This window comes from Vombatus ursinus, unplaced genomic scaffold, assembly GCF_900497805.2.
Source record: "Vombatus ursinus unplaced genomic scaffold, bare-nosed wombat genome assembly UNPS02003292.1, whole genome shotgun sequence".
NCBI lineage: Eukaryota > Metazoa > Chordata > Mammalia > Diprotodontia > Vombatidae > Vombatus > Vombatus ursinus.
In genome coordinates this window covers 13,156,610-13,171,879 of record NW_020943070.1, presented here as the reverse complement: position 1 = coordinate 13,171,879, position 15,270 = coordinate 13,156,610, and positions in this window count along the sequence as shown.

The following is a 15,270-nucleotide window of genomic DNA, read 5'->3' as shown; positions in this document are numbered from 1 at the left end:
AAGGAAGGAAGGAAGGAAGGAAGGAAGGAAGGAAGGAAGGAAGGAAGGAAGGAAGGAAGGAAGGAAGGGAGGAAGGAAGGGAGGAAGGAAAGAAGGCAGGCAGACAGGCAACAAAATCAAAGGTAACTGAATTTCAGATAGACCTAAGAGGAGACAGAATGAAAATATGCTTTTCTTATTTGTTGTTTTTATGTGTGACCTTCATTTTGCTTCTGGTGGCATGACCGTGAGGCCCTGAAATATCAGGAGGCGACTCCTGGTAACCAAGCAGACATTTGTTACTCAGAGCTCCCCAGCACCCAAGATATTTAAGCAGATTTCCACAAAAGAGAGGCAGAGTTTGTGAGATGAGGACGAGATTCTACAACCATGTCATGTTAGTTTAACAGAAGGCTCCTAGTCTGACAGGCAGATTGAAAGGGCCCAAGTTTTCAGTCATCCTGCCCTTGGAAGTGTAGTTATGAAATGTAGGAATAGAGCATGGTTATGCCCCCTGTTAGGGAAAGAAAACTTTCTCACAATGGACTGTGGGATTGAGATCCTAGGTCCACATTAGGAGATTTCTCGCTTTTCTGTGCGGCTCCCAGTAGTGTCTTAGGTCCTCACGCCGCAAACAAAGGGACACAAGGCAATGCCCAGGGCAGGATCAACCACCGATGTTTACAAGAAACAAGATGGTACCAGTCTGATGCTGTCTATAACAGAATAAAAGAACATGGCTAGACGTGGATACCAGTCACATCCAGCTGAAGTGAGGCAGGGCACAGGGGTGAGGAGCGCCGTCTCCTTCACATTCCGACCACTTGATCAAGCACCTATGATAAAATAATAGGCTTATACCTTGCTGCTTTTCCCTTTCCCTTTTACCTCTCTATCCCCCCCCCACCCCCAGAAGCATGGGTTCAAGGAGGGAGAGCTGATGATGTCTCCTCTTTGTTTTAGTTCTACTCTAGTCCCAAAATCTATGCTATTTCCTTGTCTCAAGAGATGAACAACACCTCCAGCTTCCAGGAAGCTCTGCAGATCCAGTCCATTATCCTCTGTCTAGAAGAGATATTACACTAGACAAGTGTCCAACTAGGACGTTAGATACGTGGCTGTGTGCCGGGTTCATCACCCTTGCTGATGAGAGTAAAGCCGTGATCTTCGTGGACCAGATGAGATCAGCTACCATGGAAACAGCAGACTAGGGAGTGGGTTAATGAGCTAGCTACACTGGGTGTCTGAATCCTTCCTTTCCCCTTCTTCATCTCAGGTAAGCAAGCAACCTTCTGTTTTGTTGCTGTTCAGTTGTTTTTCAGTCATGTCTGACTCTTTGTGATCCCATTTAGGATTTTCTTGGCAAAGACACTGAAGTGGTTTGCAATTTCCTTCTCCAGCTCATTTTATAGATGAGGAAACTGAGGCAAACAGGGTGAAGTGACTTGTCCAGGGTCACATAGCTGATAAATGTCTGAAGCAAGATTTGAACTTGGGAAGATGAGTCTTCCTGACTTCGGGCCTGGCATTCAATCTACTACACCACCTAGCTGCCTTTGATATTGCTGGGGCTGGCCAACGAGCCTTGACCGTCTGGTTACTAAGAATGCCACAGTTGCTAGAGCAGAAGTTACCCAGATTTTCTTCCTTAGTCTGAGGCACTGGGACTGTGAGGCCCTCCAAGGTATTAGAGAAAATTCCTAGCACTGAATATAGACACCACCAAATCCCACAAGTGAGGCTATTATGTGCTTGGGTCCCATGTTACATGTGGACTGAATTATACGGGAGTCTCATTATATGTGAGAACTCTATTATATATGAACAAATGAGTAACATTCACCATATGCCAAGTGCTTACTATGTGCCACGTACTTTGCTAAGGACTAGCAGATACAAAAAAAAAAAATTCCGCCCTCAAGGAGCTTACATTCTAGTAAGAAGAGACAATATATACAAAATAACTGAGTTGTAGCCAGGGAAGGGTGTTTGGGTTTGGGCTGGGAAGTAAAAACTGGTTGTTAATTTATTTGGTTCTACTTTGATAATTGCTAAGGGTTTTATGTCCAAGGGAGAGGAAGGAATGTGGTTTTCCCTTCCAAACACACACTTCATCTGATATAATCACAGAATGTGGTCACACATGATGAGGTTTTAATGTGTAAACAAGAAGCGTCTAGGCCCTGTGATCACTTTATGAGGCGAGGACCTCAAAAAAGAGAACAGCATGATTGGGTAAGCGAACAGGCTAGCCCACCTCTGGGGGCTGTAAAAACAAAATGAGCAGAGGACTCCACCCCTACTCAGGGTTCTCCTCACAAAATAGAAGTCTAAAAGGGCCTAAGGTGTTCTTTCACTGAATCTGGAAGGGGCCAGGTTATGAGGAGGTTTAAATTCCAAATGGAAGTAATAGGGAGCCCCTGGAGCTGAGTTGGGATGGTGATACAGCTGACATGTACTTGGGGAAAATCAAGTTGGCTATTGACTGTTGCTACAATGCAACTCTTTAAGTAATAAAACACAAAACAAAATAAAAGATGTTAATTTATGTGAATAAAATTTTTAAAGTACTAAAATAAGTCAGGCAGGCTATTTCCTCATACCTTGTTTATCCATTTGACTGTTTCCAACTTCATTGGAGTTCATTTTAAAAGAGGTTATTTTGATTAGGATTTTCTGTAATAGATTCTCTGCTCTGAGATATACCTGAGGGCAATATCTTCAGCTATGAGAAAAATTAATAATTTAACTATGTGAAACCCTTGCTGATCACATATCTTTCTTAATCTTTTCTTAAATACAACTATAACCATGATGCCCATGGAACTTTTTGCTTACTGTACAGACATTTCTAGTTATGTGACTTTGGGCAAGTCTGTCGATCTCAGTTTCCTCGTCTCTAAAATGGAGATAATAATAGCAACCACCTCCTAGGGTTGTTGTGAGGATCAAACGAGATAATATTTGTGAAGTGCTTTGCAAACCTCAAAATGCTATATACGTGATAACTATTATTATTGCTGTAAATAAAATAATATTTTCCATATACAAGATTAGGGTATGGATATGTGTGAGCATGTTTTAAAGGAATCCAGGAGTGATGCATTTATAAAGAGACAGCTTACCTCTTTAGAGTAAGAAGGGATTGTAGAGAACATCTTGTTCAAACTCCTGAGTTTACACATGCGGAAACTGAGGAAGAGAAATTAAATAACTTCTTCAAAGTCAATGGCAGAGCTGGGAATCAAGCCCAGGTCTTCCCATTTCAAATCCAATTTTCCTTCTACTTCATCTGTATTACGTGAGCTTTTGCTTTTTCTCTTGTAACTAGGCAGAAAGGATTCTGAACCAATGCGAAGCACTTAATTTGTTGATGGTGACAAATGAGGGATGGGCCAAATAGTCGCTAATTATTGAACTTTACTGTGCAATTGATTTTTAGGTCCCTGAACTGGAAATTAAATTCTAATCCACAGTGGCTACCCTCACTCCATCTTCATTAATCGACTTCCTAGCTAGAGATTTGTCAAACAAACAGAAGTAGAGACGACGTGTTACCATTAAATAGTAGCAGATTTATTTGATTTGATGTGTGTGTGTGCATGCGTGTGTGCATGTGTGTGGTGAAAGCCTAGGATGTCTTTGAGTTCATAGTTTGTGTGCAGTTATTTATTTATTATCAGATGAGGGTGGAGGAGGGGGTAGAGGAAAAAAGGAGAAAGAAATTTACAAGATAACTTTATTATATATTTAAAAGGAATAGCAAGTTGTACATAATAGATTTGCAGTTTCATGTGCAATCATCTTTTTTTATTATGCAATGTTATGGAAATGCTTATTTTGTTCCATAAATTAAAATAAAATAGGATATTAAAATGACATAATATTTGTAAAGCACTTAACACAGTGCCTGGCACATAATAGGTGCTTAATAAATGATTATTCCAGGGAGAGGATTCTGGGAAGATGGCAGGGTACGTCAGAAAACTTTCAGCTCTCCAAATTTCCTCCAAAAAAAAAAGATAGAACATCACCTCAGAGCAGCAGAAATAAACAGGGTAAAGCAGTTGTCCTCCTAAGATGATTTGAGAAAGACCTGACCTTTAGGGGCCGAGGTTTGGCCTGAGAGAAATGCAAATACCTCCAGGCCAACTCTGCAGAATCAAAAACCAACAAGCCTTGGGGGCACCTGGTTTGAGAGGCAGCCTCAGAAACTTTCATCTCAAGGATAGTTGGGGTGGGGTGGGTGACTGATGGCTGCGTAGGAGAAGACTGAAGGATCTTCCACTGTTGAGGGATGCTAAGTACAGCTGTGTTGACCAGACAGGTCCCAGGCTGTGGCTGCAGGGAGAAGGAGCTAGTACACACCTGGTGAGTGCAGTAGTGAGGGTCAGGGACCCTGCTGGCTGTGGGCACTAGCAGGATAGCAGAGTCCCTTGTTTCAGTTCCAGGGCAGAGAGGACAGCTATAGTTTGCAGCCACCAGAGGGACAACAAGGGAGCAAGGTCATTTGTGGGACGGTGTGGCTGGGGGCCCTAGCTGTGACTTAGGAGTGGAGAAAAGAGCCCAAAATTGGGCGGAAAGACAGACTTTAAAAATAACAGTAAAAAGGACTGAGACTTGGGGCATCATTTCCCATACCTCAGGACTACAACCTGATTACACTAATAGCTGCTAAAAACAAAACAAAAAATAAATACATAAAAAAATACATAAGCAGAGGAGAAAGAACCCAACCATAGAGAGCTACTAGGGGGATAGAGAAGATCTGGGTTCATATTCAGAGAAGATAGTGGAGCTAAAAAAAAAATACACCACTTCTCTTTTGATGAGAAACATCAAATGATTCCAAGCACAAAGAGTTCTTGGAAGAAATTTTAAAAAGAATTTAAAAATCAAATAATAGAGATAGAGAAAAAAATTAGAAAAAAAATAAGAGCAATCCAAGAAAATAAAGAAAAGTGTGGAAAGAAAGTCAACCAACTGGAAATAGAGAATCAAAATATTAAGGAAGAAAATAATTCCTTGAAAACTAGAATTGGGCAAGGGGCTGATGACATTCTAAGACACCATGAAATCATAAAGCAAAATTAAAAAAATGAAAAAATAGAAGAGAAAGTGAAACATCTCATCAGAAAAACAACTGATCTGGAGAACACATCGAGGAGAAATAATATAAGAATAGTTGTACTACCTGAAAATTATGATTAAAAAGGGAATCTTGATACAATATTACAAAAAAATTATTCAGAAAAATTGCCCTGATGTTCTAGAATGAGAAGGCAAAGTAGAAGTAGAAAAAAAATCCAGTGACCACCACCTGAAAGAGATCCCAGGAGGAAAACTTACAGGAATATCATAGCCAAGTTTCAAAGTTCCAGGTTAAGGAGAAAATATTAGAAGCAACAAGGAAAAAAAATTAAATATCATGGAGCTACAACAAGGATTACATAAGACCTAGCAGCTATTACATTCAAGAACCATAGGTCTTGGAATACTATATTCTGCAGAGCAAAAGAGTGGGGTTACAACCAAGTGTAACTTACCCAGCAAAGTTAAATAGAATCCTGAATTTTTTTTTTAAAAAAAAATGACATTTAATAAATTCAAAGACTTTCAGGTTTTTGTGACAAAAAACCCAGAACTTAAGGGAAATGTTGACATATAACATACAGGAGAAATATAAGGTAAACATTAAAGACCAGTTATAAGGGACTTAATAAGGTCAAATTGTTTACTTCATACATATGAAAATATTAGCAGTACTCTTACGATTATCATCATTGTTTGGGTAGTTTGAAAGAAAGGTGTGGGCTGAACTAAGTATGATGGGGTGATTCTTTTTCAAAAGAAACTGCATAGGAAGATAAAAGAGAATAATTATCTCATACAAATGAGGCATAAAAGGAAAAATTGATACAGAAGAAGCTAGTGGGGGGAGGGTGGGTAGTGCTGGAACTTTACTCTCATCGGGAATGAGTTAAAGAGGGAACAACATATATATATATGTTTAGAAGGGTATAAAAGCCTTCTAAATTCAGAAGGAAATAAGTGGGCAAGGGGATAAGGTTGGGGGAGGAGAGATGATAAGGGAGGGACTCTTAGAGGTCTGGATAGGTTAAGGAATAGGAGGGCGAGGTAATAGAATTAAAGCAGAGAAATGAAGAGGGATAGGGTGAGGATAATGACGAAAAATAGGAAGATGGAAAATACACAACAAGTAATCGTAACTTGGAATGTGAATGGGACGAATATACCCATAAAATGGAGACTAGTGGGTAGCAGATTAAAAATTTGAATTCAACAATATGTTGCTTTCAGGAAACATTATAAAAATGAGAGATACACATAAAGATAAAATAAAGGGCAAGAGCTGAATTTAGTATGTAAAAAAAAGCAGGGATAGTAATCATGATCTCAGACAAAGTTAAAATAGATTAATTAAAAGTGAAAAATAGAGAAACTACACTGTCAGCAATATTATTCAATATTATTTTAGACCATTTAATGTACCTAGACAGCATAAAATACCTGAACGTTTGCCTGCCAAAACAGACGCAGAAACTATATGAACATAAACATAAACAATTTTTATACAAATAAACTCACATATATATAATTGAAATAATATTTATTCCTCATGGGTAGGTAAAGCTAATATAATTTTTATATTGACAATTTTACCTAACTAATCCATTTTTTCAATGTCATCCCAGTTAAATAATTTTAAAAAATTATTTTACTGAGTTAGAAAAAGTAATAACAAAGTTCATTTGAAAGGACAAAAAGTCAGAAACTTCAAAGAAACCAGGGGAAAAACTGTGTAAAGGAAGTAGATTCTGTGGTACCAGACTTTAAACCATATTATAAGATGAGAGCATTGTTGAAGTGTAAAAGGGATAATTTTGATTATTTTAAATTAAAATTTTTCTTATATAAATAAAACCTCTGTAACCAAGAATAGAAGGAATGCAGAAAATTGGGGGAAAAACTTTTGTAGATAATCTCTCAGATAGAATGTGATCGAGTTGGAATATTGCTATGGTGTGGGAAATGATGAGCTGGTTGATTTAGAAAAACATGGAAAGACTTGGACTTACGAAGGAAGATACTATCCACCTTCAGAGAAATGGATGATAGGAGGAGATAAGCATAGTATGGTCTTACATATATGTGTACGAGTGTATATGTGTATATATGTGTATGTTTATAGATATCTATGTATATATGTGTATGTATGTGTGTATGTATATCCATGCTTAACTTAATTGTAGCCTTCTTTAGGGTGGGGACGGGAAGGGAAGGGAAAAAATAAAGTAAAAAATACACAGCAGAAAACAAAAGAAAAGCAACAAGGAAGCAAAGAAAAGCTGGGCAGCTTTGAAAACAAGGTGCAATATTTATTATATAGGTTCTCTTGAAATGGAAATTTATTATTTCTTATTGAATCCTCTCTTATGGTCTTCTGTATACATGGCAATGTTTTTTGTTTCTTTTCTCATTTTTTTATTTAAGTTTAAAATGAAAAAAATTTGCCAAAAATAAATAAATAAATGCTTGTTCATTTCTCCTTCCTTTCTATTCCAATCTAATGCTAAAATAGTTATCAAATTTCCAGGATGTTCACTATCTACCAGCTCCCTGTAATCCATACACAGTTCAGAAAGTTGTTGAGGGAGCATGGTGAGTGGGTGCCTGCTGGGGTGGTGGGGAATTTCCTGCAGCCCCTTATTTATCCCACCCCTGAAGACCTGGAGATTTGAAAGAATGGAATAAAGGAAAAAAAAATACTTACCATGTACCAGGCACTGTCCTAAGCACTTTATAAATGTTATCTCACTTGGTCCTCAAAACAACCCTTTGTGGGAGGTGCTATTATGATTCCCATCAAGGAAACTGGTTAAGTCAGGGGTGGGGAACCTGTGGCCTAGAGGTAGCAAGTTCCCTAAAGTCACACAGCTAATAAGGGTCTGAGGTCAGATGTGAACTTTGGTCTTCCTGACTCCAGGACCACCAGCCCTCTATCTTCTGTGCCACCTGGCTCGCTCTAGGTGACAGAGAAGATGCCATAATATAAAGAGAAATCAGAGCTAGGTTGAAATCCTGGCTCTTAGGCTTAATATCTGTGTGACCCTGAACAAGTAATTTTTAATCTCCTAGGGCTTAGGTTCCATGTCTTTTTTTTTTTCTAAATCAGTTGACCTCCCTAGCACATAGTGGCAATGTGCCTCACTTGATAAGCTAGCTAGATAGAGAAAAGTTCTGTGTAAAATTAATTTTTGCAAATTCAAGCACAGTACCTACCACACAGTAATTACTGAATAAGCACTCATTGAATTGAACAGCTGAGTATGCGATAGATTAAAAAGAGTACTAGCTCTGGAGTGAAAGATCCTAGGTTTGAATGCTACCTCTAATGCTTACTACTTGTGTACCTTGGACAAGTCACTTTACCTCCCTAGGTCTCAGTTTCCTCATCTGTAAAATGAGCAAGTTGTAGTCAGCAACTTCTGAAATGCCTTCCTGTTCTAGATACATGACCCTAAGATCTCCCATTTTATTTACTCATTTACCAGATACTCATCAAGCCCCTACTATGTGCAGGGGACGGTGGAGTGAATACTCCATCCAGTCAGGAAGCCTTCAAGTAGGGACCTGGTTGTCTTTCCATCATATGAAGACCAACCTAACTCAATTCAGGCATTACTTTATACATAAGGTTCTTTCTGATCTCCTATCTCCACTCCAGTTGTTGGTACCATCTCTCTTTTGAAATTAGTTTCCCATATACTTTGTATTCATTAACTTGAGTAATAATAATCCACCCCCATTGGATTATAAACTCCTTTAAGGCAAGAACAATAGTTCTGGATCCTCAGTGCCTAGCATCTGCTTTAAACATATCAGGAGGTTAATAAATATTTGAATGAATGAATGAAGACTGGAGAGGTTCTTCATCACATGCCTGACCATAATTTGATTTTTTTGTGCCAAAGTAATGAATTAAGCCATCTACTCAAGTGGGTTGGAAGGGCTACACACATGCATGGAACCACAGATCCTTCCATTCACTTATGTGATAATTTCAGAGATATTTTACCTTCAAATCTAATAATCACGAACCCAATAAAAACACCTATTAAATGATTTCTAAATTGGAAATTCTTTTCTAGGTGCTGAGTTTACAAAGGTGAAAATAATAACGGAATCAAAACTGGGCATTTGGTCTTAATCTCTTTAGTTTCTTGGCTATGTTCCTTTCTGCTACAGTGAGTTAATGATCTATAAGCAATGTTTATGTGCACTCAGGGAACTCTTTTGTAAAGAGATTCTGTGGTGAGCCCTTAAGCTGAAGAATTCTCTTGGGAAGTAATCGTAACCTAATTAAATGTTCGTATTTCAGATTCTTTTAGAAATCAAAGCACACCTATATTTGCTTTTTAAGAGAAATAAATTTTGGATCTTGACAGAGGAATTGTCATAGATTTTGATCTTTTTAGGTTTTTCAGCCCATGGAAAGAGAGTCCAAGCAGCTAGCTAGTCCTATGTCCAGAAGGGTATCAAGCACATTCCCCTACCTCTAGACGCAACTATACCAACGCCATCCCAATTTAAATCATTCAATATTTACCAAGCAATTACCAAGCATAGGACGAGGCGCTGGGGAATAGTTGAAGTAAGGTATGGCCCCTGCTTTTAAGGATTATGCCACCTAATCAGAGAGAAATGATAAATTATTGAGAAGTTAAATAAGAATGAATTAAATAGGAATCTGAGGAGATATCACAGAAGCCTATATCATTGCCAAATGGATTTTACAGGTGAGAAGTACTTTTATGGCTCCAGGGTCATGATTGTGAAGGGTTGTTGAGTTAGAGCCAGAAGGGACCTGAGAGGTCAGTTAGTCCAACCCCCTTATTTTGCAGATGAAGAAACAAAGGCCCAGCGAGGCAAAATGATTTGCTTAGGGTTACACAGGTCTGAATTTGGACTAGGTCTTCTGACTCTGAAACCAGCACTCTGGGTCTCAGGGATGCCATAGGCCTTAGATGGGCCTAAAGAACCTGGAAGGGCATTCTAGGTGGGTGTAATCTTGTGAATGAAAGTGTGGAGGGAGGGAGATTGATCCATGCTTATTCCTTGGGCGGTTGGTCAACTTCACAGAAGGAAATAAAAGAGATTTTTAAAATTTCAAAGAGTTTTAAAAAACAAAATTATGTGATAGGTACATATATAGTACAACAAGCAGTAATTAAATATTTATTTTGCAGAGCACCTTGTTAGGTTCTGGAGATTTATATCCTTGTACAGTTTTTTTGAGTATAGTTTTTGGTATCGTTTTGATGAAACACAGTATCTGCACTCAAGTCAAGTTGATTTACTAATCAACAAGCAAGCATTTATTATTAATATTATTAACACATTAATACTAATTATTAAATTATACATTAATACATTATATGAAATAAATGATGATTATTAAAACATGTTAATATTAACATATTCTTAATTACCTACTATGTGCTAGATACTTTGCAAGTAAGAGTATAAGACACAAATACAAATAAGAAGGAACAATACTACAAGTTAGGTGCATTAGATGATTAGAATACTACAACACAAGGCAATACATAAGGTTTGAGAATACTGAATCAGGGTCACCAGGTTCCCATCTCTGCATCAGAAGGAATCTATTTGGTCATGGTACAGAAGACAGGGTCAATAAAAGGAGGCAAGAGTGTAATTGGAAGGCATTGGAAGACAAAGCTATTTTAATAGACCTGACAAGTGGCAATGTATACATGCAGTATGGCAGAAGGAGTGGGAATAGGGAGGAAGGAGAGGATCTGTGAAACGTTAAGAAACTGGAATTGACACCATCTAGTGACTGATTGGATGGAAGAGATGTGGGAGGGAGAAGAGTCAAATATAGCCCAATGGTTGTGAACATGGGAAACCAGATGAATAGTGATGTGATGGCAGACATAGCGAAGCCTGGAGTAGGAGTGTGTTTAAGGGGAAAGATAGTAAACTCAGGTTTTAGACATGTTGAATTTGAGATGCCAGTGAGTGATCTAGGCAGGTGCCATACATGAAGGTAGTTAGAGATGTAGGTCTGGGGCTTAAAAAGAGAGGTCAGGAATGTAGACAGACTTGGATAGACGTGGTAGTTAAAACCGTAAGAATGAGATTGTAAAGGGACAGAGTGGAGGAGGAAAAGAGAAGAGGAGAGGGGAGAGGAAGAGCAAAGGAGAGGGCTAAGGATAGGCCTGTGAGGAGTAGCTACCTTAAGAAATGGGAAAATAATGAGAAGCGAGTGAAGGACACAGAGAATGATTATCTCAAAAGTTGAGACTTAGAAGAGGAGAACTATCCAGTAGGTGAGATGGTCACCAGAGTCAAAAGATGTAAAGATGTCACTGAATGAAAAGTAAACATCCCATTGAGTTTAGTGATTGTGAAATCATGGCCTTGAAGAACTCAATGTCAATGGGTTGTTTGGTCTGGAAATCTGATTATAAAGGGTGGGTAATGCAGGTACTTTTTTCAAAAAACTTAGTAGCAAAGGGGAGAAGATGGGATAATATCTACACAGGTAGAAGGGTCAAGAAGAGAGTTTTACTTTTTTTTCAAAATTTGGTAGACCTGAGAGGCAAGTAAATTCACCTTCCTTAGCCTCATTGTTAAAAATAGGTACAATAATATCTATAGAACCTGACTCAAGGGCTTGTTTTGAGGCTCAGATGAAAGTGAGTGTGTGTGTGTGTGTGTGTGTGTGTGTGTATGTGTGTGTATACAGACAGAGAGAGAGAGAGAGAGAGCTTTGCAAGTTTTAAAGTACTATATATGTGTCAGTTGAAAAATTGGCTCTGATAATCATCATTTCTTAGAGAAATTTAACCAATGAAAAGCAGTCAGCACAACGCATCAGCCAAAGTCCAGAAACTGCTTCAGCTGGCAAACAGCTGATCTCCTTGCCAAGCACAAAGCAACTAGAGGTGATACAGATTCAAGATACAAATTCATTTGCAAACTATTACAAGGGAGGATAACAGAAGATAACAAATCTTACAACAGTGAAAAGCAGTATAGGGAAAACAGATCTAAAAGGCTTGGCATGATAGTAAAAATGCTAGATCATTCTGAGAACATATAGAGGAAAATGGAAAGATAACAAATAGACATGAAATTGTACAGAACCACTGGCGTTTCTGTGGTGCTCTATTTTCATCAGTGACAATAGTGCACCCACAATATTTGGATTCTACTAGTCAACAAGAAACATTTATTAAGCACCTACTATGTGCTAGACACTGTGCTGAGCTCTGGTTACTACCTCAGCATCCAGTTCACTGTGTGAACAAATTGCAATAACAGTCCAGAAAATAAAGTTGAGAAGATTGGCTGGACCTGATTAAATATTTTCATAGGAATTTATGCTAGAAGCAAGATTATTTTAAGGATATTCATCAATCAAAGATATTTCAAAGAGGGAAAGCTTAGAAAGGAATGGAAAAGGTCAGGCAGAGCACTACTACATGCAAAAAAGCAACTAAGAAGATATCAGTACCTAATTATCTGCCAGTTTTCTCATCTCTATAAAATCTTTATGAGAATTATCTATGCATGCAAGTGAATCCTTGATGAAAAGATGAAAAGAAAAGCCAATCAGCAGGCTTTTATAGAAGATTTCTGGCCTCAGACCACATCTTCACAGTCACGCTATTGATTGAGAAATGTGGAGAATGTAAGATCCCAATTTTCTATTGTTTATTGATTATTAAAAACAAAAAAATTAATTTTGACTTTGTACAGAAAAATACAACCTTGAAGATTCTTCCTCAAATAAAATATTTCCCATACATGCTAGGATGATACTAGAGTCCATGACAGACACAACCAAAGTAACACTTGATTCAGCAATTCACTGAGTACAACATGAAATGAGACACTGAGTAGGAACATATATGCTTGCCAAAGTTTTTCAGCAGGATCACTGAGTATGTATTGTGAAGAATCCCTACAGAAGAGAAATCAATCCCCTGTTAAAAGAGAGGGTCTATGGATGCTCTTGAATGAGTATGACATGATACCAATTGTATCAAACTCTGAAACACGACAGGGCTTCTTTGGCGAAAGCCATGGCCGCACAAAGGAGATTGATCTTACCATCCACAGTGGGAGAAAATGAACAAAGAGCGTACCTTGCCCAGATTACAACATAGAGACAAATGGAGAGCCATTGAGTTAGTTGATCAGTCTATATATCTTGGACAAGCCACGATGTGTGTGTGTGTGTGTGTGTGTGTGTGTGTGTGTATGTGTGTTGAGCTGGGTCTAACTGCTTCACATTTAGGTAATTGTGTGGTGCTGTCAATGCAAAACATCCTAGTACCTACTGTGTTATCTTTCACATAGTAGGAACTTAAATGCTCATTGAATCGAGTGTCCTCTGTCCCCAAAGACCATCTTTTAAGTATTCTTCTGGTGATACGATATAGCTGCAAATCATAGGATACTATAATCTCAGAAAAATCAAAATCAAAGATAACCCGAAGTGAATGGGACAAATGAGTGGTGGGCCACATTAGATTACCAATGAAGACAAGTCAAGTCAGCAAGCATTTATTTAGCACCTACTATATGCCAAGCACTATGCTAAGCACTGAGGCTACCAAAAAAAAGTCCCTGACCTCAAGGGGTTAACAATGTAATAAGACAGACAACATACAAACAATCATATCTCAGTAAGATATAATACATACATTATTATATGTGTGTGTGTATAATATATATCTAGATATGTATCTAGGTATATGTGGGGGAGACAGACAGACAGACAGAGGAGACAGAGAGGAGAGAGAGAGAGAGGAGACAGAGGAAGGAGAGAAAGAGAGAGAGGAGACAGAGACAAAGAGAGAGACAGACAGGCAGAGAGATACACAGAGAGAGATAGAGAAGGAGACAGAGGGAGGAGAGAAAAAGAGAGCGCACACACACACACACACACACACACACACACACACACACACACAGAAACCCAAAGGAAGACATTCATTAAGATTGACCAGGAAAGGATTCTGGCAGATGTTATTTTACCTGAGATTTGAAGGAAGACAGACAGGAAGAGGAGATAAGGAGGGAAAACATTCTAGGTCTGAGAAACACCCAGTGAAAATGCACACAGTCTGGAGATGGTATGTCTTATGTTAGGAACAGTGACAAGACTGATGTCATTGGACCCCACAGTATGTGGAGGAAGTAAGGTATAAGATTTGAAATGTAAGGAACTAGGTTATGAGGGGTTATGACTTTTAAAAGTCAAACAGAGGATTTTATATTATATCCTGAAGGTAATAGGGAGCTACTGGAGTTTATTGAATTGGGGGAAGGTGTTAACATGGTTTGACTAGTGCTTTAGGAGAATCACTTTGGCAGCTGAGTGAAGGATGGACTGGAGTCAGAGACTTGTGGTAGGGAGACCAATCAGCAGGCTATTACAATAGTCCTGATTGAGGTGCTGAGAACCTGAATAAAATACATCATCAGGGTGCAGTAATACCAGGAAAAGAGTGGGGCTTAGTAAAGTAGCAAGAATAAGGGCCAACCCGTAGACACATCAAGTGCTATATTCGTATTTGGGAAATATTAAAAGAATAAAAGAAGAGCATTTAGCAAATTAGGAATGTCTCCAACTTAGAAGCAGCTATGTGGTACAGTTGATGGCACGCTGGAAATAAAGTCATGAAGATCTGGATTCAGATCCAGACTCAGACACTTACCAGCTGTACCATGCTCAAATTATTTAACCTTTGTCTGCCTTGGTTTCGTCATCTGTAAAATGTAGTTCCCAGTATTGTTGTGTGGATCAAATAGGACAGAATTTGCAAATACTTTGCAAACATTAAAGTTGGGGGCAGCTAGGTGGCACAATGGATAGAGCACCAGGCCTGGAGTCAGGCAGACCAGAGTTCAAATCTGACCTCAGATACTTACTAGCTGTGTGGCCCTTGGTAAGTCACTTAACCCTGTTCACCTCAGTTTCTCATCTGTAAAATGAGAAGGAAATGGCAAACCACTCTGAGATGTCTGCCAATAAAACCCCAAATCAGGTCCTGGAGAGTCAGTCATGACTAAAATCACTGAACAGCAACAACAACAAAACATTGAAGTACTATGTAAATGCTAGGTATCATTATTTTTATCCCCTAGGGAAATATCAATGAGAAGGCATAATTGGGTTGTGAATTTGAGTAAAGAAAATACCTATACATTCAGAACATAGACCCA